This window comes from Microcebus murinus, chromosome 11, assembly GCF_040939455.1.
Source record: "Microcebus murinus isolate Inina chromosome 11, M.murinus_Inina_mat1.0, whole genome shotgun sequence".
Taxonomy (NCBI): Eukaryota; Metazoa; Chordata; class Mammalia; order Primates; family Cheirogaleidae; genus Microcebus; species Microcebus murinus.
In genome coordinates, this window is record NC_134114.1 from 56,317,848 (window position 1) to 56,343,543 (window position 25,696).

General features: G+C 37.9%; 1 long non-coding RNA gene across 1 annotated transcript in view; it reads left to right on the forward strand.

Annotated features, from left to right (window-relative positions):
* LOC105872618 (uncharacterized) overlaps nucleotides 1-24,178 on the forward strand; it is a 53,239-nt gene extending 29,061 nt beyond the window's left edge. Inside the window, exons 5-7 of the long non-coding RNA XR_001154654.3 lie at nucleotides 19,502-19,646; nucleotides 23,621-23,839; nucleotides 23,938-24,178. This is a non-coding gene — a long non-coding RNA (uncharacterized LOC105872618). The remainder of the gene's footprint in view (nucleotides 1-19,501; nucleotides 19,647-23,620; nucleotides 23,840-23,937) is intronic.
* The last annotated feature ends 1,518 nt before the right edge of the window (nucleotides 24,179-25,696 follow it).

Below are 25,696 nucleotides of genomic sequence, written 5' to 3' on the forward strand. Positions count from 1 at the left end.
TAGTCATAAAGGCTAATTTGAATTCACACAGGCTGGAGTCCCACCCTCACTCTTCCATATACATTTTTCTGCAGTATTGGGCTCAGATTCAGAAGGAGCTTTCTACAAATAGTTTTAAAATATTTTGGAAATTAGCTATTACTTTATAGTATATATGTGTGTGCAGAGAGTTTCTATTTGGGTTAATAGTAGAAAAAATGTTAGATTACATAAGACATTATGAAAGTTGGTCCTAGAAGGCCCAATTGATTGTGAGCCAGTTAGGTTTTAAATATGAGAACATTTTAGAAAATGATCGTGTTGGTGACTAAATACAGTAGGATGATATTATCAAGAGACCACAGGGATTAGAGTCAAAAGAATGACTCTGAAGTCCTAACTTGATCACTTTTCTTTCCTGGGCCTCACCTCCCCTCTGATAAGATGAGAAAGTTGAACTTGTCCATGCTTTATTTCATGGTTTGTGTTTGAATTTTGGACATTCCCAAGCAGAGAAAAACTTGAGGTTTTTTCCACTAATTCAACATTTATAAACCTGTGAGTCACTTGATCTCATTTGTAAAATGGAAGCTTCGGCCTAGCTAATTTCTATTGTTGTTTTCAGATCTTACATTCTATAGTTCCACCTAGTTTTGTATATGTTAATGTTATTTTATAATTAACTTTAAGAAAAGGTAACTAGCCTTTAATGCTGCTGTAGATAATGCTTGTGACCTATTTCCTTCCCCTTCTTCTCTCAGAGCCTTTTCAGACAGCACCAGCATCCCTTGCATAAGTCTAAAACTAAATTAGCCGTCAGGACCCAGGTGAGATGAGAAGGATCAGTAAAATATTTCTTCAATGCCACCTAAGACAGGAGCTGAGCTTGGAGCTGGAAAAACACTGATAAGCCTGTCAGACCCAGTCCTGTCTTCTGGGAGCAAAGACTCCTGAGGTTGTTCCCGTGTAGTTCCCCTCAATGTCAGGCTAAACTCACATTTTTTTTTTTTTTTGCCCCAAATGTGTTCACAGGAACTCACATATTTTTAAAAGGATAAAATGCCTGTAGAATTCTTTCATGGAAAAAATTCAGAAGATAATGTAACTAACAGGAAGTATAGTAGATATTAACTATCACTTCAAAAAGTCTTTTTGTGCCAACCTGAGCAATATAGCAAGAAACAGTTTCTATACAAAAAAATTTTGTTAATTATCCAGGCATGGTGGCATGCACCTGTAGTCCCAGCTACTCAGGAGACTGAGGTGGGAGGATCACTTGAGCCCAGGACTTAGAGGTTACAGTGAGCTATGATTGAGCCACTGCACTCCAGCCTGGACAACAGAATGAAAACCCATCTTTAAAAAAATAAATAAAGTCTTTTTTTCTACTTTATTAGGCCAAAGGTTCTCAAATGTTTGTGTGGAAAAGACTTTTAGATGCAGAATCCTGGGCCCCAGATCTACAGAGTCCGACTCAGCTGGTCTGAGGGGTCTTTGTTTTAGCAAGCACTCCCTGACATTCTATTGCCGATGCTCCATATTCCAAAACTTTGTTAGACACTGCTATGAACTGTTTTGTGCCACGTCTTTTTCTTATGGTGTTTGGTCAAATAACTTTAAATTTGATATGTACAAACTATATTTATAACTATATAATATCATTTAATTGCTCCCTTAAAATAGTGCCCTCTTAATTGAAGTACTCTGGGGTGGTATTCCCAGATCAGCCTCAGCTTGGAACCACCTGAAACAAATAACTCTCATCACTGCATAGTCTACAAACATTTTTTAAATTTTATTTTGAATAGATAACACATTTTTCCTGGTTTGAAAACAATATTAAAAGATATATATCAGAAATAATGCACCCACTTTGCCCTTTTGCCCAATAATTCTCTTAGTTTTTGTGCGTCCTTTGACAGTTCCTTTATGTTTGTCTTATACAAAGGCTAAGAATGGGTAAGAACTCTTCTGTGCCTTGTTTCTTTGAAATTAATATGTCTTGAAAATCTTTCCTTATCAGTGCATAGAGATCATTTTCTTGTTTTTAAGGGTGCCCAATATTCCATTGTATGGATGCGGCACAGTTTATTTAAACCAGTCCTCTATTTGAACACATTGGTTGTTCCTGTGTGGTTTTGCTCTTACAAATGATGCTGCAAGAAATAACCTTTTATTTAAACATTGACCCCAAAATTCTACTCCTAGTCATAATACCCAAGAGAATTGAAAACATGTCCACACATGTTTACACAAATGTTGACAGCAGCATTGCTCATAATAGTCAAAAAGTGGAAACAACACAAATGTCCAGCAACTGATGAATGGATAAAGAAAATCTGGTGTATCGCACAATGGAGTATATTATTATTATTACTTTTTTGGAGACAGAGCCCTCTGTTGCCTGGGCTACAGTGCCATGGTGTCAGCCTACCTCACACCAACCTCAAACTCCTGGGCTGAAGCAGTCCTCCTGCCTCAGCCTCCCGAGTAGCTGGGACTATAGGCACATGCCACTGCGCCTGGCTAATTTTATTTTTAGTAGAGACAGGGGGTCTCTCTCTTCCTCAGGCTGGTCTCAAACTCCTGACCTCAATCAATCCTCCCACCTCAGCCTATCAGAGTGCTGGGATTACAGGTGTGAGCCACAGCGCCTGGCCAGACAATGGAGTTTGATGCAGCCATGAAAAGAATGAAGTACTGACACATGCTACAAGATGGATGAGGCTTGAAAACATTATGTAAGTGAAATAAGCCAGAAACAAAAGGCCATATATTATATGATTTAATTTGTATGAATTATCTAGAATAGGCAAATTCACAGGGACAGGAAGTAAATTAGTGGTTGTTTGGGATTGGAGGTAGGAGGAATGATGAAAATATTCTGGAATTAGATAGTGGTAATGTTGCATAACCTTGTGAATATACTAGAAAACATTGAATTGTTAACATATAAAATAGAGAATTTTATGGCTTATGAATTGTATTTCAATTAAAACAAAACTTTGTATATATCATTTTATATGAGTACCAGGATTTTCATAAGAGAAAATCCCAGAAGTGGGATTGCTGGGTCAAAAGTCACATTCACATTAAATTTGCAGTTTTAATAGATTTTGCTGAATTATTTCCTCAGTTTGGGCATCAATTTATATCATCGACACATGTGAGAGGGCTTATTTCCCAATAATATTGCCAACAGTGTGTGTTATCAAACTTTCAGAGTTTTATCAGATAGATTTAAAAAACAGTATCTTGGTGTAGTTTTATAATAATTTGCTACTCTCTCACTATGAGTGAAATTGAGGTTTTTTTTTTTTTGCATATTTCCTACAAACAAATTTTAATCCATTGGAAATGCTTATTTGTATTGCCATGTTTTGTTACATAGGAATCTGTAATTCTTGTGGCAGGAAGGAGTTAGCTCTGTTTCCAGCCCTCTCAATCAACCCTAATTTCAGCTCTACCCTACAGTTTAGTATATAATTATTCAAATTAGCGATGATTCTCTTTGGCAACAAATTGAACCTCTGTAGAAAATGAACCAAGTGCCATAAAAGGAAAATAAAAGCTGACTTTTTAGCCTTTGAATCTGAGCTTTTGAAAACCAAACAAAAGGTTGCAGCATCTCCAAATTACTAATTACACAATAATCTCTGAATCCTGACATCTGATTTTTCCCCCCAGATTTCAGTTAATGACCTATAAGCTCTTCTAGCAAGAAAAATAGAGCATATAAACACTATTCATCCCCTAAATACATTTATTTGCATAGTTTCTTCCATCACTGAAGATTAGTCCTTCCTGTGTGTGATAATTTGGATCATAAACATGCCCATTTTCTAGGTGGAAAACCAGGTTCTGATGAGAACTCACAAGTTGAGATCAATTGCAAGGCTGACCGCCAATAACATACAGCTGGTCTGATTTTCAATAGCAACGTTTTAGACTCTACTATTTCAAAACAATCCTTTTAAATCTAATCTTTTAAGTATCCCCAACTATTCATTTCTAAGCAGATATGTACTGTAACTCAATAGTTGAGTGGTGTTTCACACCCAATGTTCCTCTTAGTAGCACTTTCCCTACCCACATCTGAGGTCTTAAGTCCCTTGAGTCCTAAAGAGGCTGTTCAAGATCATAGAAAAAACTAAAGCCAGAACTGGAATAATAACAAGAGCTAACATTTCTGGAGCACTTAAACTATGTGCCAGGCTGTGTTCTAAGCGCTTAAGTATGTTAACTCTTTCAGCTCTCACAGTGGCATATGATGTATGGTTTATGATTATTCTCCTTTATACAGATGAAGAAACCGAAACATCAAGAGGTTGAACACTTTGCACAAGGTCACCCAGCTGGTACCAGAGTTAAAATTTCAACCTAGAAAGTATGATTCTGTTGCTCATGCTCCTCACTACTTTCTGTATCAACCTCTGGGGCAATCTCATCCGACATCTGTTTTAGAAGCAAACTGCCTGACGCCCAGAGAGCTAAAGTGCTCCTTCTTCTTGGTACAATACTACATAAGGGAGAATGGGATAATAATCTCCCTCTGTTGAATCTTAGATGGATTATGAATTAGCCCAGTCTGGCCAAGTTCAGAAAAATGACAGTATAATTAGTTTAGGAAGACATGTATCTAGACTTGTCAAATTTAATAAATAAAAATATAAGGCTTGTGATTAAATTTGAATTTCAGATAACTTATGAATAGTTTTTTAGTATACACATGCTCTATGCAATATTTGGGACATAGGCCGGGCATAGTGGCTCACGCCTATAATCCTAGCACTCAGGCAGGTGAAGGCAGGAGGATCATTTGAGATCAGGAGTTTGAGACCAGCCTGAGCAAGAGCAAGACCTTGTCTCTACTAAAAATAGAAAAAATTAGCCAAGCATGGTAGCCCACAGCTATAGTCCTAGGTACTGGGGAGGCTGACACAGAAGGATCGCTTGAGCCCAGGAGTTTGAGGTTGCTATGAGCTAGGCTGATGCTAGGGCTTTCTAGCCTGGGCAACAGAGCAAGACTCTATCTCAAAAAAAAAAAAAAAATTGGGACATAGTTATACTCAGAAATTATTTGTTGCTTATCTGAAATTCAAATTTAATGGGGCATCCAGCATTTTATCTGGCAACCCTACATACATTAACAGGCAAAATGTTAATTGCATGTCTTGGGGGCACTTTTACTTTTTACTTTATCCAGTTCTATATCATTTGAATGATTTACAGTTACCAAGATTCTCAAAACCTTTCCCAAAACCTCCAGCAGACCTTGGCTTATCTCCATAGTTGAACCAGTCTTTTATGAGGATAATAGGATTACTGTAATTTGCTGGATTTACCCCAGAGGAGGCATTACTAAAAAAAATTGGGTTATATTTATAATAATAAATATTAAAGCTAACAATTATTATATACCAGGCTCTGTTGTAAGAACTTTAGATAGATCAATTTAATTTTCAAAGTAATCCTGGGAAGTAGGTACTGCTATTATACCCATTTTACGATGAAAAATCCTAAATAACAGCAAGATTAAGTAATTTACTCAAAATAATTTGTCATCTATTTGGTGCTGTACTGTCAAATATGATAGCTACTAACCACATGTGGCTATTTCCATGAAAGTGAAATAAAATTCAGTTCCACAATTACAGGCCATATTTCAAATGTTCAATAGCCACATGTGGCTAGTGGCTACCATATTAAACAGTGCACATAAAATGGTTCCATCAATGCAGACAGAGCCAGCTTCATGGGTTGCACAGGGCTCTAAGCTTAGGATGGTCCACGTTTGGTTTGATACCTGCTGTTGCTGCTTTGAAAGTCTTAATAACTTTTTAACAAAAAGGGGCCCTGCATTTTCTTTTGGCACTGGGATTGGCAAGTTATATAGCAGATATTAATGGCAGAAATTTTTATTAGCACTGTTTTACATCAACAAAATAAAGAAGGCAGAGTATAATTGGAATAGGTCTTACTGAAGAAGGAGGATTTGAACTCATGGATGTCAGTTTAAGTATTTATTACCAGGCTAACACACTATTAGGGATGACAACCAGTTTACAAACTGTTAAGGATTAAGGATTACTTTTACAGGCCACAACAACAATCCTGTTGTCCAGATGTCTAACAGGAATTGCAGCTAATGTGAGTCAGCCATCTATTACCCAGCTCAGCCTCCTGTTTTTGTAAATAAAGCTTTATTGGAACATAGCCATTCATACACCTACTATCTATGGCTGCTTTCATGCTACTACAGCAGAGTTGAGTAGTTGCCAGAGACCACACAGCCTGAAGCCTAAAATATTTACTATCTGACCCTTTAAGAAAAAGAAGAGTCTTTGAAATAACTTTTGCAAGACAATTTTATGATACAAAATATTACCTACTTTTCTAGTCAACTACAGGGGGAGGAAGCAGTTAGAAAAACCTCCAGTTTTTAAAGACCAAGCCCTGGGATTCCATTAATTGGCACTGAGGAGAAAAGGGCAATTGCGGGAAGCCCAAAACAATATAGAAAGAAAAATGGCAAAGCAGGAATTATTAACAAATGAAATAAGAGGCATATGGTATTTTTGAATCTACACTGGTCACAGGCAAAAATATGAAAAATAAAACCCTGAGACAGGGTTTTAGCTGTCTCAGGGCCTAAATCTAATTCCAGTCTGTAAAAGATTGGGTTTGGGAATAGAAGGATAAAAATGAAATGCACAGACTGTGATTTATTCTATGACAACTTTTATAAAAATCAAAATGGCTGGCTGGTCGTGGTGGCTGACGCCTGTAATCCTAGCACCCTGGGAGGCTGAGGTGGGCGTATTGCTCAAGGTTAGGAGTTCTAAACCAGCCTGAGCAAGAGCGAGACCCCGTCTCTACTATAAATAGAAAGAAATTAATTGGCCAACTAATATATATAGAAAAATTATCCGGGCATGGTGGCACATGCCTGTAGTCCCAGCTACTTGGGAGGCCGAGGCAGTAGGATCGCTTGAGCCCAGAAGTTTGAGGTTGCTGTGAGCTAGGCTGACACCATGGCACTCACTGTAGCCTGGGCAACAAAGTGAGACTCTGTCTCAAAAAAAAAAAAAAAAAAGAAAAGAAAAAGAAAAATGGAATGTGAACAGCATAAACAAAGGATATATCCAAGTGAGCAAGACCTTCTGGTGACCTTCTGATCCTCTCTGGGATGGGCCAATGTGGAAGCAAAAGATGGAGAATTCTGGCCGGGCGCGGTGGCTCACGCCTGTAATCCTAGCTCTTGGGAGGCCGAGGCGGGCGGATTGCTCAAGGTCAGGAGTTCAAAACCAGCCTGAGCAAGAGCGAGACCCCGTCTCTACTATAAATAGAAAGAAATTAATTGGCCAACTGATATATATATATAAAAAATTAGCCGGGCATGGTGGCGCATGCCTGTAGTCCCAGCTACTCGGGAGGCTGAGGCAGAAGGATCGCTCGAGCCCAGGAGTTTGAGGTTGCTGTGAGCTAGGCTGACGCCACGGCACTCACTCTAGCCTGGACAACAAACCGAGACTCTGTCTCAAAAAAAAAAAAAAAAAAAAAAAAAGATGGAGAATTCTCCAGGTCAGTGAGGCCCTGATAAACTCCAGAGAGAGTTATACTCCCCTACCCTGGGAGTCATAGCCTGGAAACAGTGGACATTACCTAGTGATTCTGCTCCTCAGCAAACCTAGTTATTCACCCAGGCCCCTTGTCTAGGCTCTCTAGGTTCTGAAATTCTTACTACCCCATACTTTTCAATCCCTCCTATAACACAGGACCTATCAATCTTCAATGTGTAGCTTCTTTAGGGTCTTTATCATGGCCAGGTATCATAGAGAGAGAAAATAAAGGCATGCACACACATTCTGAAATTGTTTTCCCAGCCTCTGTTTCATTCACTCAGTTGCTGTTCTTGCCAGGCCTCCAAAACTCCCTACTCACCCTAGACCTAGTCCAGGGTGAGTAGGGTGGTCTGCACTCTTGATTGCTCTTTGCAGACACAGGCAAAAACATATATGCATCACTATTTTTTTTCATTTCTTTCTTCTACTAATAGTTATTGCAGGCAAATCATAGCTTGACACTTGGCTGAGGCCTTTGAAATATTTAAAAATCATTCCATTATACTATTTCTGTAAAAATAAATAAATAAATAAATAAAAATCATATACATAGCTGTTTCTAACAGTTTTCCTGTGCCAACTAGTAGCAACTGAGCTTTTAGTCTGGGTAAAACAGATTGCCAAATACCATGTCTTAATAAGGTTAGAAAATATGCACAGTCATTGATTTGACATGTGACCCATGTCGCTTCAGTCCTATGTCACGTCTCCCTGGCATTGTTACCTTTGGCTCTTTGGAAGAGTGCTAATCCACCATGTATAATGATTATCGTACTTTTTAATGTTATACCATCCTTTCCCCAAACCTATTTATATACCACTGAAACAAACTGTGCTAAGACACCACTTTTTCGATTCTACATAATAATTTCCCATTTGAAATAACAATTATTTTATCAAGAAGAAACAGCTGCAAACACAGCAATTCCTCTGAACTACCATTAACTGAATGTTCCCTGCTGTCAAGCCAGATGCTTAGCTGTAAGTACTGAGCTTTCTGGTTAAACGTGTAGGAAGGAAGGAGATGAGCAGACTGCAAACTGGTGGCATTGCCCTGAGGTAGGGATCCAGGGTCCGGCTCCTCTGCTCTGTACTGCAGCTGTCACTCTCTGCCTGTTCTCCCTGAATCTCCTGCCCCCACTGCCTCAGTAAGTTCTCAGAAGCCAGTGCATCATCTGAGTTCCACTGTCCATATCTATTATTCCAGAAAATTCTAGTGTTATAAAAAGTCATGCAGGGTCAATATTATCAATGCACAAGTGTTCATGTCTTCTTTCCTTCTCCCCTCGAGCTAAGTGAAATTTTGGAGTTGGTCATCCTCTAGACATTTTTTCACTTACTTTTCTCATGGGCCTTATTAGATAGATGGGGGCTGGAGGAAGGAAAGCTGAGCTGCCAACACTGGGTTGTGGTGGCTGTTGCTGTTTAAGCATTGACAATGGGAAGAGGGATTTTTTGGTAGCAACCACTTACTTCCATGTAAAAAATATTGAGAATGGCAGAGGTGTGGACAGAGGATTTTTCAATACAGCACCTATGCCTGCTAAAAATTATGAGAATTATAAGTATAAAATAACAAGTAAAAGTTTTGAACTGGTGGAGAGGAGGATGCCAATGTTCTCATGTTTCAAAGCAGAGAGTCACTGATGATATATACAATCAAAACACAGAGCTTTTGTAAAAAACACAGTGAAGTCAGCCTTTTCATATTTTAGAATATTTGGAATTCTTTAGGAAATAATATATCTGTGGTAGAAAAATATTTATTTGAATTTCAACATTTCCTTCAATTTCTCTTCAATTTCTCTCTTTCTCTCTCTCTCTCTCTCCTTTCTGAGACAGGTTCTCACTCTGTCACTCAGGCTAGAGCACAGGGACATCATCATAGCTCAGAACAACCTCAAACTCCTGGGCTCAAGTGATTCTCCTGCCTCAGCCTCTCAAAGTGCTAGAATTTACAGGCATGAGGCCCTGTGCCCAGTCCTCTTCAATTTCTCTTCTACTAAATTCAAGTAAATTTAATTTGAATATCTTTATATAAATGCCATGTTTTTGAAATATTCCTCTTATCCATATGTATGCTTACAAGGGTGTATGTAATAACATTATTCTAAAGCTAACAATGGTCATTTCTGGGTGGTTGAGGTGATCTTTAAACTTTTATTTATATGTAATTCTGTTATTTGAACTTAAGTCTGAGAGGAGACTAATTTTTCTTCTAACATGTGAAAAAAAATGTCAGTATAATAATAGTGATTGGTTCTAGATGGTGTGAACATTATTATTTTGAGACAGGGTCTCACTATCTTGCCCAGGCTGGAGTGCAGTAGCTATTCACAGGCATAATCATGCCACACTGCAGCCTCTAATTCCTGGCCTCAATAGATCCTCCCACCTCAGCCTTCAGAGTAGCTGGGACTACAGGTGTGCACCACTACACCTGGTGATTATTATTATTTTCTTTATGCTTCTCTATATTTTCTAACTTTCCAATAATAAAAATTATAAAATAAAAATGATAGAAATATCCAACATTGCTAATATGCTTTCCTTCTATGTTAATATTTGTTTATTTATTCCATGGCAGTTTTATGAAGATGATAATAGTAAAGCATTATGCTTTCACATAGAACCTTTCAACTGGCAGGGCCCAGTGGCTCACCCCTGATCCCAGCACTCTAGGATCCTAGCACTCTAGGATCCTAGCACTCAAGGCTGAGGCAGGTGGATCGCTCAAGGTCAGAAGTTCAAGACCAGCCTGAGCAAGAGTGAGACTCCCGTCTCTACTAAAAATAGAAAGAAATTAATTGGCCAACTAAAAATACATAGAAAAAATTACCCAGGCATGGTGGCGCATGCCTGTAGTCCCAGCTACTCAGGAGGCTGAGGCAGGAGGATTGCTTGAGCCCAGGAGTTTGAGGTTACTGTGAGCCAGGTAGCCCAGGCAAGAGAGTGAGACTCTGTCTCAAAAAAAAAAAAAAAACAAAAAAAAACCTTTCAACCAAAAATGGTTTTTACAGACATGCATTTAAAAAGTACCATGGACCAAGATAAAGCATTATTTGTCTAAAGATTAGAACAGACAGATTTTTTTTTTTTTTTTATCCTGGCAATAGACTGATGGAAGAACAGACAGATTTAAAGAAATAGCAGCAATAATTGCTGTGCCTAAGAAAGAAACCCTGAGGAGGGCAAACTTTGTCTAAGGGAAAGAAAATTGGAATTTGAGAGTGTAACCACTCTCAAATTTGAGAGGGTTTGACCAGCTCAAACCCATTAACCATTGCTTAAGTTGTTACAGATAGCATAGAACCAAAATTGCAAGTCATATAGCCTGGACATGCACAAAGAAAAAAGACTTTAACCTCCTAATTGTTAACACCAGCAGCCTGGCAGACTGGCTGCATTGGCATCACCTAAGACTAGTTAGAAATGCCATAAAATCTTGACCCACCCCCACATGGGGGAAAGACATTTTTATTTATTTGTTTGTTGACACAGAGTCTCACTCTGTCACCCTGGCTAGACTGCAGTGGCATCATCATAGCTCACAGCAACCTCAAACTCCTGGGCTCAAGTGATTCTCCTGCTCCAGCATCCCCAGTTGCTGGTGTGCACCATGACAACTGGCAAATTTTTCTATTCTTAGTAGAGATGGGGGGGGGGTCTTACTCCTGCTCAGGCTGGTCTCAAACTCCTTACCTCAAGTGATCCTCCCACCTTGGCCTCCCAGAGTGCTAGGATTACAGGCATGAGCCACCGTGCTCAGCTGGGGAGACAGATTTGAGCATTGCTTCCTGTCTTTTTGCCAGTCAACTTGCAATAAGTTTTCTTTTTTCAAAAGCTGGTGCCATAGTATTATTGGCTTCTATGTGTGTCAGGAAGTGAGCCCATTGCTTGGTAACAAGGGGATTTCAGAATGTCCACGAGAATTATCTCAGTAATCAAGTAAAGGATGAATAATAAATAACTAACAGAACTTTTAACTGGTAACATGTACACCAAGTAACCTTTCTCATGCCTCAGGACTCTATTCTACAAAACAGAGATAATGATTTCTTTTTAGATGAAATAACATCAGGAAGTTAAGAGAGTGCTGCGTGATGAAATAAATTCAGATTCTCAAGACAGGAGTGTTATTATTTAAGACAAGGGTGTTATTAGTAATAGTGACTTTGAGATTTTTATCAAACATATGGTTCAGAATCTACTGCCTTCCATGAATTAACATTCTATATTTTTGATATATTATTTTTAAAACATAATGTAAACGTATGTAAAGGAAATATAATAAAATAGGAAAAATCCCTGTTTCCTTTATATCCTCATCTACTCTCCCCCTTTTCTTTTCTCCACTCATTTTAAAAAATATTTCTTTTCTTATTTTTCCATTACTTTTCTTTGCAGATTTATTACTAGCTCTTTTCAACCACTATCTTCTCTCTCTTAAATAAATGCACATTTTCTTCTTATTTCCTTTTAAATATTCATCTCTGTAAAGCCTCAGTGAAATTAAACATAACTAGTTTAAATGGAACCTCTCTGTAACATTGTTTGCTAGAACAGAAAATTCTCGGAAAACCATTCACTCCAATACTCTAGATAGAAAACTGACTCTCAAATTGGCCTCCTACTTGCGGATCCTCACAGTCCACATGTGGCACTGTGGCTTGGCTTCTGACTCCCTAATCCCTCTCCTATCTGCCTTCTCCCCACCAACTCCACACCCAGTGCCCTCCTTCAGAGAACTGCAGTTGTCGCAAATTTGCTCTCATCTTGTCCAGTCTCTGTGCTCTCCACTAACAGCTGCAAGATTAAGTTTTTTGAAAGCTAATCTGGACTTTTCTCACAGCCCTGTTTTAAAATCCTTGAATAGCTCCCCATTATCTACAGGATAAAGTCCGAATGGCACAGTAGGCTCTTTGTCATCTGAGACCTATCTACTTCTCTAAGCCCCATTTAGCTTAACATCACCCTCTCATCCCATCTAAGCAATTTCGGATCCCCTTAAACACTCTGGCACTGTGTGGCTAACAGATCTGTCTTTGCTCACACTTTCCCCTTTGCCTACCACCAATTCTTCTTTTAAAATGAGTTTCAAAGGAATATATGAAGGATGCTTAATCTCACCAGAAGTGAGGGAAGTGGAAATTAAAACAATAAGTTTTCCACCATCTGACAATCAAAATGTTAAACAATTACAATATTCTCACCTGGTAAAAATGTGGGGAAGCAGGCACTCTTCTACCAAATTGATGGGATGCATATTGCTACATGGTTTTTGGAAGACAATGAGACAGTATTCATCATAATTTTAAGTTAATTATTCCACTCTTAGGTACATAGTCTACAGAAATACACATGTGCATAAAGATGATTTTTAGTATATTAACAATGGCTGTATAATTTCTAGAAAAAAAGGAAAAAAAGAAAAAGAAATTTAAAAAAAAGATGATTGATAGGTGTTCATTGTAGTATTTATAATGATGAAAATCTTGGGGGAAATTCTAAATTTTTATCCATAAGGAATTGGCTAAAAAAAATATGGTAATCCCAACTGTTGGATTTTGATATAGAAGTACTATAAAGAAACAATACCCATAATGAACTGTTAGGTGAAAAAACAAATTGAAACAATATTTATTTTATCATTTGTATATAATTATATCACATATGTACATACATATAATATTAATATATACACAAATGTATATATATATGAATACAGGTAAATGTACAGGAAAAGTTCTCTAAACATACATACAAAGTGTTAAAAGTGCTACCTCTTAGTAGAAGGGTAATAGGAGCAGGGTAAAAAAATACATACTTTTGGCCGGGTGCGGTGGCTCACGCCTGTAATCCTAGCTCTCTGGGAGGCCGAGGCGGGCGGATTGCTTGAGGTCAGGAGTTCGAAACCAGCCTGAGCAAGAGCGAGACCCCGTCTCTACTATAAAATAGAAGGAAATTAATTGGCCAACTAATATATATACAAAAAATTAGCCGGGCATGGTGGCGAATGCCTGTAGTCCCAGCTACTTGGGAGGCTGAGGCAGGAGGATTGCTCGAGCCAGGAGTTTGAGGTTGCTGTGAGCTAGGCTGACGCCACGGCACTCACTCTAGCCTGGGCAACAAAGCGAGACTCTGTCTCAAAAAAAAAAAAATACATACTTTTATATGTCAATATTTTAAATAATTGAGATGCATTCATGTATAACTGGTCAAGAAAATATATATACCATTTTTTAAAGTTTTTAGCAAGGTTTAGCCTGATGAAGAAGTGAGGGAAGGGTATTGTAGGAAGAGGGAACAGAATGAGAAAAGGAGACAAAAGGACAGAGCCCCGGCATTTCTTCGTCTGTAGATTTTCTTCCCCATGCTCGTGCTTCCCCATTCACCATTCCTCCCTCTAGCCCCACCAAAGCCTACTAGATACTTCTAACACAGCAGCTACAACTAATGTACTCGTTTCTTTACACATATGTCTTCTCCAACCAGCCTGTAAGCTACTTGAAGAGAGAAGACCTTATCTTATTTGCTTTTGTAACCTCAGCTCCCAGGGCAGTGCCTGGAAAAAATAAATGGATACCATTCTGGTGATTGATGAATGAGCAAATGAATGAATGGATAGATGGATGGATTTGGAGTCCTCATTAGGAAAGTTTGATTGGGAAAGTACAAAATAATTCCAATTTAAAGCACCTTTCCCCCTTTGGGTTGGGGTAATGATAAATAGTACCAATTTCAACAATTTTGGGGGGCAAAAATATTACATATTCTGGGCTAATTCCACCCTAAAGCTCTATAATATTCAGTCACATGAATTCAAAAGGAGCCACACTCTAATGAAGAATCGAATATGACATTCAACATGAGCACCCGCTGGCACACTTAACACAAAGTATGGACTTGTGAATTACACACAGCTTTTAGTCTGCTTTTTACATCATTTATTGCTGCTTCCACCATTCCATTATATAGAGAACTAGCCTCTAAATTGCACTTACATGTTCTCCAAGCTATTGTGAAATTGTAGTACAAATGCTTTAATATTAAACATCTGAAATTTTATTTTCTAAAAGTATTTTTCGCTCACTTAATTAGTTTAACCCATGGAGCTAATTACCACTTGGTTTTCATTACAATCTTGGTAATTATTGTCCTGAAGTTTTGCTCCCAGGCACATGATTTGTGCTGGTTTCAGATTCATTTCCCAATATCCTTTGTGATAAATTCACAAATGATTTACATCTGGAAATCCCTTATGTATTCTTTGTCAAAGGATAGTTTCTTATCCCCTAAACTGCATGGAAACTGCCTCAGAAAAGATCCTTACTGGCTGCTACATTCTCTGTCACTCCATGCCTCTCCAAACGCTGTTGTCCCCTTTGGGGTGAATTTAATTAGGATGCTGTTAAGTGAAAAAACAGACATAGCATTTGCATGTTAAGACAGGAGGAAATATAGAACATTTTCACCTCTCTTCTAATTGTAAAAACTTAGTGGTGGGGGAAGATGAAATTTTAAAAAATGATGTCATAGTCAAGATGAGTCAGCATGTTTTGGTTGTGGCAGTTATGGGGCAATTATGAATCTAGGCAGTGACTTGCCTCTCATCCTGGAGCTTCATCTGGGTAGACTGAGGCAATGGGAAGACTGGATTCAAATACTGTCTATGTTCACATGAGAATTACTACTACTTGAAAACTATTCACTGATTCTGAATGTTAGATATTTTTATAGGAGTGACTTTTGGGAAATTCCAGGGCAGACATGGGGGTAGAATGGGGAAGGAGCAGCTGATCAGACCAAGGGGCAGTCTTAAGGGGGCTCAGGCCCCAACTATATTGCATAGTAATACAAATCCTGTGCAAAGATTTTTATTTCGTTGGCCCTTTGGGGAGAGGGGAGGCTGGAAAAAGTGTTTTCACTTCAGGCAGAAGGAGCGAGCTCTTGGAAGCACTGCATCTTCTGGAAGACATAAATACTTGTGAATTTTCTTTGTTGAACAGAAGAGGATTATTGACTTTCTCTCTTCTCCATCATGTATGAAGGTAAAAGAAAATGATTGTGTCACAGGTTGAGTTCTCTAGAAGCAAAGAGTGAGGTAGAGCTTTGGGAACAAGATGTTTTGTTAGGGATCAATACTTGTGAAAAGTAAGGGAAAGAAGTAGGACTGGGCAGGAAGAGAAGTCAAACTGCTCTGCAGATCCAAAACACCTCATCCCACCTGGCATAGAACTCTGGGAGAGTAGTACCTAAATGGCCAAGACTTTCTACTCCTGCCTCACAGTGTCACCAGATGCATGCTGCTGCAGGAAAAGGAAGGCTTTGGGCAAAGCAGATCTCTGAAAAAGCTCATAGCTAGAGACTGTCTGCTGACTGTCCACCCACTGCTGAGCATCAAGCCCTTTCTTGAAGGGGAGTCTCAGAATCTTCATATTTTCCACAGACGGGTAGATCTCTTAAGAAAATAGAAAGTCAGGAAGTGCATCTCATGTAAGTTAACACCAGTGATGAAGTAATTGGCAAACAACAGCCATAGAGTCATTGAGCAAGTTAACTTCATCTTTTTTATTCTGTTTTCACTTTTTACATATAGAAATATTCCTTTCACAGAGGGAAGGAGAGACTGTGGGACACAGACATCATGTTGGAGAAATATCTGGGCATCTTTTTTTCTTCTTCTATTTCCTCACCCACCTTCCCTACCTAGTTATCATTCATATTGTTTTACTTTCTTCCATTCTACCACTTACCATATACCTCCCTCATTCACCAACTTCTTAAATTCTATACAAGATTGTTGAATATCTTTATATATAAAGCAATAAATACTCAGGGCTTGTAATGGAAGTAAATTTCACAAACTACCTTCAATGTTTCCTTGGTTTTGGCCACTACATATAATGCTGCTATGAATATTCACATACAAGTTTTGTGTGAATAAATGTTTTCAATAATCATTGACATATACTTGTGAATGGAATTGCTGGTTAGATGGTAACTCTATGTTTAGCTCTTTGAGAAACTGCCAAACTATTTTCCAAAGTGACTGCACCATTTTACATTCCCACCAGCATGTATGAGGTTTACATTTTCTCCACATCTTTGTCAACACTGGTTATTTTCCCTTGATTACAGCCGTCCTAGTGGGTCTGAAGTGGTATCTCATTGTGGTTTTGGTTTGAATTTGCCTAATGACTAATGATAAGCATCATTTCATGCCTTGTTTCTTTTACTATTTTTTTTCAGTTATCCTGGAAATTATAGTTAATGTCATAACTTACAACAATCTAATTTGAATCAATAGCAACTTAATTTTAATACCATATAAGAACTTTGCCCCAATATAGCTCCATTGTGATCCTTTTCTTTATACTATTATTGTCATACAGATTACATATTTCTATATTATAAGCCCATGAACACAACTTAATAATAATTACTTTATACAACTGTATAAGTCAATTTTAAATCAGATAGGAAAAGAAAAGAGTCACAGATTTTTTTTATATTTACCTATGTGGTTATCTTTACTGGTGCTATTTATTTCTTTAGGTGAATTTGAGTTACTATCCAGTGTCCTTTTGTTTCAATATGGAATACCTTTGGTGTTTCTTGTGTGCTAATGAGAAATTTGGTGTTTTTGTTTTATTTTTTTAATCTGGAAATGTCTGAATTTATCAGTTTTGAAGAATAGTCTCTCTGGATATAGAATTCTTGATTGACAGTCTTTCTTTCAGCAATTTAAATATGTCATCCCACTGCCTTCTGGCCTCCATAGTCTCTGATGAGAAGTCAACTGTAAATGTTGTTGAGTATTCCTTCTACTTGATGAGTATTTTTTTCTCTTGCTGCTTTGAGAATTCTCTCTTTGTCTTTTAACAGTTTACCTATGACAGATTTGGATCTCTTTGAGTTTATTACACTTGAAGTTCATTGCACTTCTTGGGCATGTCCGTTAATGTCTTTCATCAAATTTGGGTAGCTTATGGATATTATTTCTTTTTCTCTGCCTCTTCCATCTTTTTCTTCTCCTTCTAAGACTCTCATTATGCATATATGTTGGTATGCTTGATGGTCTCTGTTTATTTTTCTTTCTTCTCTTTTTTTTTCTTTCCTTAGACTGCCTAATCTCAATTGACTGATTCATTCTTTCAATTGACTGATTAATTCTTCATTCTTTTGCCAGTTCAAATCTGCTGTTGAGTCCACTGAGCATGATTAATATACTTTATTTTATTAAAAAATTTATATATATATATATATATATATATATATATATATCAGGTAAGCAGTACATACTTTTTTCACATCAACATGAAATATTTACCCAAAAAAGGATTATATTGTAAGCCAAAAATAAAATAAAAATATTATAAAAGGTATAATTTGTATCAGCTACATTCTCAGATAATAAAATGTGCTACATTAGGCCGGGCGCTGTGGCTCACGCCTGTAATCCTAGCTCTTGGGAGGCCGAGGCGGGCGGATTGCTCAAGGTCAGGAGTTCAAAACCAGCCTGAGCAAGAGCGAGACCCCATCTCTACTATAAATAGAAAGAAATTAATTGGCCAACTGATATATATATATAAAAAAAAAAAAATTAGCCGGGCATGGTGGCACATGCCTGTAGTCCCAGCTACTCGGGAGGCTGAGACAGAAGGATCACTCGAGCCCAGGAGTTTGAGGTTGCTGTGAGGTAGGCTGACGCCACGGCACTCACTCTAGCCTGGACAACAAAGCGAGACTCTGTCTCAAAAAAAAAAAAAAAAAAAAAAAAAAAAAATGTGCTACATTCTAACCACTTTGAAATTTTTTTTTTTTTTTTCTCCTAATGCTTCCATGTGGAGCCACTTTGAAATTTTAAAAAATTCTTCTAAATAACTATTGGGTCAAAAAAGAAAATTAAAATGGAAATTACAAGTCATTTGAACATTAATGATAAGATAAAACACACAGAAATGGTTCCTATGTTTTGAGGCCAACTTGTAGATGTAAATACTTTTGTCATTAAAAAATTTAAAAAAAAGCATCAATCTCAAATTGTATAAAAACAATTATAAAATGTTTTTAAAAGTTAGAATTAATAACACAGTTATAGACATTAATGAATTAGAAAATAGAAAGACAATCTATAAACCTCAAAATATGCTTTTTAAGAAATTATGTTTTATAATTTTTGTCTTGATAATTTGATAATGGTTCCTTTTTTTTTTAGAAAGAGTCTTGCTCTGTCACACCAGGTAGAATGCAATGGCATCCTCATAGCTCACTACAACCTCAAACTCTTGGGCTCAAGCAATCCTCCTGCCTCAGCCTCCTGAGTAGCTGAGACTTCAGGCATACACCACCTCACTTGGCTAATTTTTCTATTTTTAGTAGAGACACGGTCTCGTTCTTGCTCAGGCTGGTCTCAAACTACCGAGCTCAAGCAATGCTCCCACCTTGGCCTCCCAGAGTGCTAGGATTACAGGCGTGAGCCACCACACCAGGCCCTGACAATGGTTCTTTATAAAGACTAACAAAATAGACACATTATGGTCTAAGTAGCTCTTTCATAGACAAACTAGACCACATGTAGGGCCTTACATAGTCTACACTACCATAATTGTTCTCCTAATATCATGCTTAATATTCAGTAGTTTCTACTTGATAACATTATTCAAGTTTCTACTTGATAACATGCTTCATTCACACATATATTGTTAGAATAATCCACACAATATCAATGTGCTTGTATTTTCAGCCATCTCTAGGGTAGAGGTGTGTTATGAGCACACTGCTTCCTACAGCAGAATAAATTAAATAGAATATTGTCAGTAAAAAAGTATGTACTTTTTGAAATAGAAAACATAAACTTGCTAATCACTATAACTAGGTTTTCTGGACTTTAGATTCCCTATAGGACTGACTGATCTTCTGGACAACTAAACCACTAGAGAATTCAACCAACCAAGACTCAGCAGAAACATAACCACACACCAGTGTAACTGGTGCCTCAGGGAAACTGTTGGAATTTGAAAAGCATTTGGGAAGGTGGTGAGCAGTTTCTGCATTCATAGAAGCTGGAATTTGTCCTTCAACCTGGACTCAACCTTCTATTTTTTCTGGGTGTAGCTACTTTGGTGAACTTTTAAAGCCATGTTGTTGTAAACAAATACCTCGCCATTTTTCTTATGGACACTCTGAACCAAAAGCAGATGTTTCTGATTGAGTTATAAAATTTTGCTTAGCAATGTGAGTTGTATTATGTCTTTCTAGAATGAGGCCACTAAAGAGTTACAGGGGAAAAAAACTCTTTCTACTAATTCAAAAAGAAGTGTTTTTGAGAGATGAGTATCTTTTGATTCAGTTATTTCCTCACAGGAAATCATGAGACTAGGACCATGCCAGAGGGGACACGTAGGTCTAATTCCTCCTCAGTGCATACTGAGAGAAAGACTGTGAAATGAAACTGGACTGGACTGCGGCAGCCTACCTTGGCCTGGGTGGTTAATGTCTCACATGCAATGTCATTTGTAACTGAATGAGCCTGAGTTTGGGAAATGTACTGTCAACTATTGGGTTTATTTTGTGTAGGTTATAGGGACCAAAGTATCCCTGGGAATGGAGGTGGGGAAATCTCTCTTAAAGAAAATGGTAGACTCATTGCCAATTTCCTAGTGGAAGAACTAAAGAAGGCTTTGGACTAGGGAAAGGGAGGACTTCATCATCTCTCAGGTTGGTGGCAGTAGGACCAGATTAGGTAAGGAGGACATGATAGAGACCATGTGCCTGTGGAAGATAAGATGACATAGGTTACTCGTGACCTGCTAAGGGTTAAACAGGGAGACGGCAGGGGGATCCTCAGTGCAAGGCAATGGTTGACCGACTCCAGGACAAATATCTAAATTTCCATTTTACATTTTTTTTCTTCTGTATGTTTTAATTCCCTTCTAATATTTTTAAGTAAAATTTTAAGTGCTACATTTCAGTATTATCTAAGTTGCAGGGAAATAGAAAATGGACTGTGTTCACAGCTGAAACAGAGTCATGTAAGATGTGAGTTTCTCCCATTCTGCCCTCTTCCCTGAAGTCAACTTGGTAGTAGTTGTCGGAAAATTGAGTGGGTATCACGGCTGAGTGGAGAATATTTGTCACATGCCAGGCAATAGCTGAATTACAAGTGGATGGTATCGCCAGTGTGAGATAGCTTCTCCACAATGTTCAAAGGGGAAAAAATTGATTAAGGGGTGAGGAGATATTCTGATGTTGTAGATGGGATTGGCTGTCTAACCAGCAGGTATTTTAGTTAGAGTAAGTCAGTCACATAGAAAGAGTCATTCATGCCAGCTAGGATAACATGACAATTAAATTGTAGTAGCTTGTGATACTTTATAACTACCATAGAAAATTCAATTGCAGAAATAAATTACCCATAGTTAATAAATAATGACAGTAAATAATGACAGTATTACCTTCTCAAAAATATCTAATATTGAGAAAGAATAAGACAAGAACAGAAAATTGAATTTTGTTACACCAAAAGAAAAACAGATTTAAAATGAATGTGACCTGCTTCCCATATGATATTTTCCTATAATCTCTTTGATAAGATTGGAGGGACACTCTGGCCACCAAGACATGTAGACAAGTGTTTAAATGTTAAAAGCAGATATTGTTTGGAGTCTCTTTTTTAATGGGCCAAGATACACAGTCCTTTGTTTCCTAGGAAAATTCTAGAACACCCAAGAGTATTAATAACCCTGTATTGTCTGTGATTTTTTTTGGCACGTCAGGATTCCTATTATGCTGCTTAATATTCCTAAACACATGCTGAGGGGATTATTTGCTTACTACAATAGCACTGTGGGAAACATAAGTTGATTTACAATGTACTGTAGTTCTTCAAAGGCACAAACATTTCAAAAATCTAATTGGAGATGGGCAGCAAAGAGGGGAGTACACACACTAAATATATATACGTTTGTGTGTGTGTGTGTGTTCAGCCTCAGCTTTGTCACAGAAATGTTGCAGTTCGATTACTCCAGATATATACAAAAGATCTGCAAATTTTGACAATTGCAGATTCTATTTTGATTGGTAGAATATTGCAGTTTGTTTGGACCCAATTATGAATTTTACAAGGAGCACAACAAATTATATGTACACTGATCCTCTACAGATATTTTAATGAGCAAGAACAGGGGTTGGCAAACTATGGCCTAAGGGCCAAATTTGGCCACATCTATTTGTTTACAAATTATCTATGTGCCTGGAGTTAGTCAAACTGCAAGATTTAAGGGCACAGTCCCCAAGACTGCTCCCACTTCCAGCACTAACTGCAGGTTTGATAATTTGCTAAAAGGATTAATAGAACTCACTGAAAGTTATTATACTCATGGTTATAGTTTATTACAGGGAAATGATACAAATTAAAATTGGCCAAAGGAAGAGAGAAATAGGACACAGTCTGGGAGGGTTCCAAATGTGGAGTTTTATTGTCCTCTCCCATGGAGTAATGACCCATTGACCTCTTGGCATCCATGTATGACAATACCCTTGGAGAACTACCAACCAGGGAGATCACCCGACCTTTGATGTCCACACTTTTTAATTAGAGCTTCATTCTGTAGGCCTGATTGATTGATTGGTTGATATAGTGCACAAAGCCCCCACCTTAAATCACTTGGTTGGTCTTTCTGGCTTAGTCAGCTTCCATCTTACACAAGGACAGTCCTAATAATTATGGCATAGATTACCTTCCAGAAGCATTTTGTACCTGTTGATCAAAACTAAATTGCTTGCTAGGGTTGTATTTAAACCTCTGATTTTGTTTTGTTTTGTTTTATTTTTGGAAAAAAGCCAGTAGTATTGAGTTCAGCATAGCATCAATAAACTTTTACTGAGGACTTCCTTTAAGCAAGGTATTAATAATTGCCAGATACACCATTCTTTCCAAACTTTCACATATCTGTTCCAGACCATGCATGAGAAAAAAGATGATTAACAAACTAAGGTACAGAATTATTTGAATCAAAGCATAAAGTCAATTTTTTAAACTCTGAGACCCATGAAGATTTTGGTGCTTTTATACCAATTAAGTAAAAACCAAACAATATTCTTTCTTCTGAACTTATTTTTCAGTTATGAAAGTAATGGATAGTAAGTCAATAAATGGAAATTCAAGTAGAAAAAAGAAAACAGTCCATTGACTCATCTGACTTCTTTTCTATTTACAGGTTTTTTTTTGTTTGTTTGTTTTTTTTTTGAGACAGAGTCTCGCTTTGTTGCCCAGGCTAGAGTGAGTGCCATGGCATCAGCCTAGCTCACAGCAACCTCAAACTCCTGGCTCAAGCAATCCTCCTGCCTCAGCCTCCCGAGTAGCTGGGACTACAGGCATTCGCCACCATGCCCGGCTAATTTTTTGTATATATATTAGTTGGCCAATTAATTTCTTTCTATTTTATAGTAGAGACGGGGTCTCGCTCTTGCTCAGGCTGGTTTCGAACTCCTGACCTCGAGCAATCCGCCCGCCTCGGCCTCCCAGAGAGCTAGGATTACAGGCGTGAGCCACCGCGCCCGGCCTATTTACAGGTTTTTAAAATGAAGTTGTATCTCTACTTTTTACACTATATTTCTTACCTTTTCCATTCATTATTATACATGCTCTTTCATGTTATTACACATTATTTTTAAACATCATTTTAATAATTATATAACAATTCACGCATGGATTTTGGATTTTTGATTTGACCATTCAATTTTAGTTTTGTATGTTTTTCTGAAATAATGCTTTTGTTTGTTTGTTGTTGGGGTAATGCAACAGAATGTTATTCCAAAATATTTTTCTCAAATTTATGCAAGCTGATAAGGTGCTTGCATAAATTTGATGCAGATGTCCGTTGCTTATATAATAAAACACATGCATTTACATATGAATGAAATTTAATAATTAAGTTGAGTTTTTTATTTATAATTTTCCCTATCTTGACAAATACTAAGTAATACTAAGTACTATGTCTCTGTGATAGTTCATTTCGGCTGTCAACTTGACTGGATGGAGGGATGCCTATCAACAATGCAGCTTCAACAATGCTGGTGAAGCATTGTTTCTGGGTGTGTCTATTGAGGGCAATTTTGGAGGAAATTGGTGAGTACTTCTGTGCACTGCATGAGGAAGATCTGCCCTAGTGTGAGCATCCACCATCAATCCACATGGGACCCAGCTGGAACAGAAAGTAGAAAGAAAGGTGAATTTTTTCTCTCTCTCTTTCTCTCTCCCTTTCTGTCTGTCCCTCTCTCTCTCTTTTTCTTCAGGAGTGCAATGCTCTCCTCTTTCTGCCCTTAGACATCAGAACTCCAGGTTCTTCAGCCTTTGGACTCTGGGGCTTGTATTCAGTGGCCTTCCGGGTCTTTCATGTCCTCAGCCTTGGGCTTAGAGTTACATCATCAGGTTTCCTGGTACCTGGGACTTCTGCCTTGGACTGAGCTACACGACTGCTTCTTTTGTTCTCCAGCTTGCAGATGGTCTGTTGTGGGACTTCTCAGCCTCCATGATCATGTGAGCCAATTCCCCTAATAAATGCTCTTTCATCTATCTGTATATCTGATTGGTTCTATCTCTCTGGAGACCCTTGACTAATACAGTCTCATATGTATGTTTAATGAACTCAAGTTTCCAGAAACTTTGCACTTGAGAAACAAAAATCATTGTTGTCTAGTAAGGGTCAGCAAAACTTGTCTCAGTCAGTGTGATTTGGCTTATGATGAGCAGTCACATGATTAGAGAATTAGAGGATGCCTTTTATGATTCTGCTACCCAGAAAGCCTAACGTGTGGTTTTTCTCCTTCTTTTTCATGTTCTTTGATACATTATAATTGTACATATTTATAGGGCACATGTGATATTTTGACACATGCATACAGTCTGTAATGATCAAATCATGGTAGTTAGGATATCTATCACCTTAAACATTTATCATTTCTTTGTGTTAGAAACATTTCAAATCTTCTCTTCTAATTATTTTGACATAGGAGGGCTGTCCAGAAAGTATCCACCTTCCTGTCTTGATGTTATAACTACTTTTCTCTGAAGATTCTACCTTGATCACCCTCTCCTTCCACGTAGAAGTGCCTGTCATTGCCCGCCTCCCCTAGCCCTGCTGCTCAGCCTAATCCCTTCTCTCCATTCTCCTAATATTGGTAAAGATATTCATTCTGAAGTGAGGTGTAATTCTTTCCCCGCACAAGGCAGAGCTATCTGTTCTGAGTTCCTCACTGTGCTTCTCGTGACCAAGGTTCTTCATTTAGCCTCCCCTCTATTAAGGCTTTTCTCTCCCTCCGTCTTTGGTGTGAGTTTCTGAGAGTTGGATGGGAAGGCAATCTGAGTGATGCATACTGCGTTCAGAACTGTCCTCCCTCTCAGATCTCAGTCCCTGTCCACAGAACAAGTCTGGGCTCTCCTTCTGTCCTCTGCGTCCAGATTCTTTCCTCACCAGGCATGTTGTCTGAGGGGATAAGGGAAGAGTTTCTGTTGCCTAGTCCTTTCAGAGCCTCCCTAGAGGCTGGCTGACAGCATCTCTCTCGGTCTCTCCTGTGATGTTTCTCAGCCCCCTTAAAGTTGCGCTCTGCTGGGCCTGTCTACAGCCTACCTAGATGTGTTTAGACTTGTCTCAGCTCTCAACTTCTCAACTTGAGTTAATGGTCTGGGACTCTTACTCCATTTATTTAGAAATTATTGAACTTGATTATTTTTGTGTTAACATTAATTTTTAAAACCTCACATCACTAAATCTCCACTGAGTTTATTTTTCAAATTCACTTGCCTACCAAATTACAGTTTAATCAGGAAACTGGTATGATACCCTTGTGAAAATGTGATTAATTTCTTTAGAACCTTGCCCAACAAAATGAATGTTTTCTGCTTTTATTTTGTGATCACTGATCTTCCAATGCCCTTTATGGTGAAAAGTCAGTTACAAAGTAGGCAAAGGGAAGACAAATTATGTTGTAATTTTATTTTTTGTACATAAATTTTATTTTTCTTAAGAAATTTTTATATGTTGTGATAAAACATATAGGATTTTATGGCAAAAATTCAGAATATA